General features: G+C 37.5%; 1 non-coding gene across 1 annotated transcript; it reads left to right on the top strand.

The window, feature by feature from the left end:
* Nucleotides 1-300: 300 nt before the first annotated feature.
* LOC129560567 (U6 spliceosomal RNA) lies at nucleotides 301-407 on the top strand. Its single transcript, XR_008686800.2, has one exon. It is a non-coding gene; the product is annotated as a U6 spliceosomal RNA (small nuclear RNA).
* Nucleotides 408-2,558: the final 2,151 nt, after the last annotated feature.

The raw sequence follows: 2,558 nt of genomic DNA, 5'->3' as shown, positions 1-2,558 counted from the left end.
ACAAATTATAGTGTGAAATACTGCCTAAGCCTTTTGTCCTGATGTCACTGATGCTTAGAGCAAGGCTGTTTCACCAACCAGGCAACCGAACAACCAACAGGAAGCAAAGCAAAACGAAAACAAATAAATGTATTGGCATTTCAAGCATTGATAGGAAAAGTATTAGTGCTTAGAATGTTCTTTCTAAGATCCATAAAATCAAAATGCAGCATTTCCAACTTTAGTATGCATTAATACCCTCTACATCTCTTTGGGGTTTGTCAATAATCTCTGAATATTATCTCAAAAATTTTTTATTTGGTGTTTGCTTCAGCAGCCTGTATACCAAAACTGAAACAATACAGAGGAGACTAGCATGCTCCCTGCATAAGTATGACATTCAAATTCATGAAGTTTTCCATATTTTTGAAATCTCTTGTGTGCTGTTGGTAGGAATGAAAAGTGATACAGCCACTATAGAGAACAGAATGGAGATTCCTCAAAAATCAAAATACCATATGATCCGGTAACCCCATTTCTGGGTGTATAGCCAAGAGAATTCAACACAGGGTCTCAAATAGTTATTTGCACACTCAAATCCATTGCAGCATTATTCACAATATGTAAGAGGTAGATGCAACCCAATATCCATGGACAGATGACTTGATAAAGAAAACATGGTATATTCATGCAATTAAATATTATTCAGCTTGGAAAAAATAGAAATCCTGTTACATACTACAACATGGATGAAACTTGAGGTTATTATGCTAAGTGAAATAAGCCAGTTTCCCAAAGATAAATGCTATATGGTTCAAGGAACCTAAAGTAGTTCAACTCACAGAAGCAGAAAGTAAAATGGTGGTTGTCAGGGTCTGGAAACATCAGGGAATAGGGAATTGGGTATAGAGCTTCAGTTTTGCAAAATGAAAACATTTTAGAGCACTGTGAATGTACCTAACACTACTGAATTGTACCTTTAAAATAGTGAAGATGGTACATTTTATATGTGTTTTGCACTATGATTAAAGAAAAATTGCTATTTTAAAGATAACATTTTCCCTGGAGAGCACGGTAATCCTTAGTTGGGGAGGAGTCTGGAGAGAAGTGAAGTAGCTCTCTGCAGCTACTCAAATGTGAGCTGGGGACTTACCCTTGTTCCAGTGTTAGCAAGCTTCCCCCTACCTGTGGGCCTATGGATTCCTAACCTCTCATATATAATTCTTAAAAGCATTCATGCTTGGGTCCAATCCAGAGATTCTAATTTGGTCTGTAAGTGACCTGGATAGTAGGATTTCTAAAAGATCCCCAGATGGTTTGAATTATATCCAGATCTATAAAGCATCGTTTGGATCAGTGATTGCTAAATTATGAAAGGTTAAAAAGATTCTCTTTGAAGGTTTGTCATGCTATAACACGGGCTTCCCAGGTGGCGCTAGTGGTAAAGAATTCAACTGCCAATGCAGGAGACACAAGAGATGCAGCTTCCATCCCTGGGTCAGGATTTCCATTTTCCCTGGAAGAGGAAATGGTAACTCACTCCAGTGTTCTTGCCTGGAAAATTCCAAAGACAAAGGAGCCTGGCGGGTTACGGTACATGTGGCCGCAAAGAGTTGGACATGACTGAGCAAGTGAGCGTGCAAACTGTATATGCTCAGTGCTCCTCTATTCTCTTCCTCACAGCCTCAGGCCCAGGCAATCCTGACTATCATCCCCCTCCCCTACCAACTGGAGAATTTCTAATGCCTCTTTCAGGTAAAATATACCCATGATTACCCTTTGCTATGGTAGAATTCTTCTGATCAGTGGACTGGGCTGAATTTTATATGAAGACATTCCTCACACTCCCCGACCAGTGTTTTTTTTTTTTTTTAAACCTCAGATATAGGGAGTTGAATTCATCATCAACTGGTTTCTATTGATGTTGGTAGAAAAGCTTTTGTCTTCACTGTGTATGTACACAAAGCCCACCCATCCTTTTAAATCCTCCTCAGTCAAGCCTCACAGTTGAAACATAGCACTTAGGTTTAAAAATAGAGCGTTAAACTACAACAAAATTCCTTTTTGTTTTTTTGCTTTTGCATTGTTTGACAGGCTATGAATGATTTAGGAGATGATCTGAAGAAAAAAGGGATGAAATTTCATTAAGTTAACATTTCTGCAGACGGATTAGGTCCTACCAGGGTGATCTTCTTTGTCTCCCGAGACATCAGTGGTATAAAATCAGAGGGTATGCAGACAATCCTAAGGAGTTGTAACTATATTATTAGGGTGTGCTCATTATCAAAGAATCCCAAATGGAAACAACTCTTCACATATTCAGCCATTTGGAAGCTAGTTTAGATACCCATGAAATCAGAAGTTTGGCAGCACAGGAAATGAGATTTGCCAACCTAATGCTGTCTAATGTTAATTAAACTTCATATAACTCAGTTGTTTGTTTTTTAGATATTCCCAAGCAGAATACCAGAGAAAAAGAAATAACACTGAATTTGTAGTATATGTATAGTTTAAATTATATAATCATACTTGTATTTATAATTATGTATTCATATTATGTAATGTAAATTGTCATATAG

This window comes from Moschus berezovskii, chromosome 16, assembly GCF_049115385.1.
Source record: "Moschus berezovskii isolate FMDL1 chromosome 16, NW_MosBer_1.0, whole genome shotgun sequence".
NCBI classification, from domain to species: Eukaryota; Metazoa; Chordata; class Mammalia; order Artiodactyla; family Moschidae; genus Moschus; species Moschus berezovskii.
The sequence above is the reverse complement of the archived record's forward strand: the minus strand, read 5'-3'. Positions and strand labels throughout refer to the sequence as shown.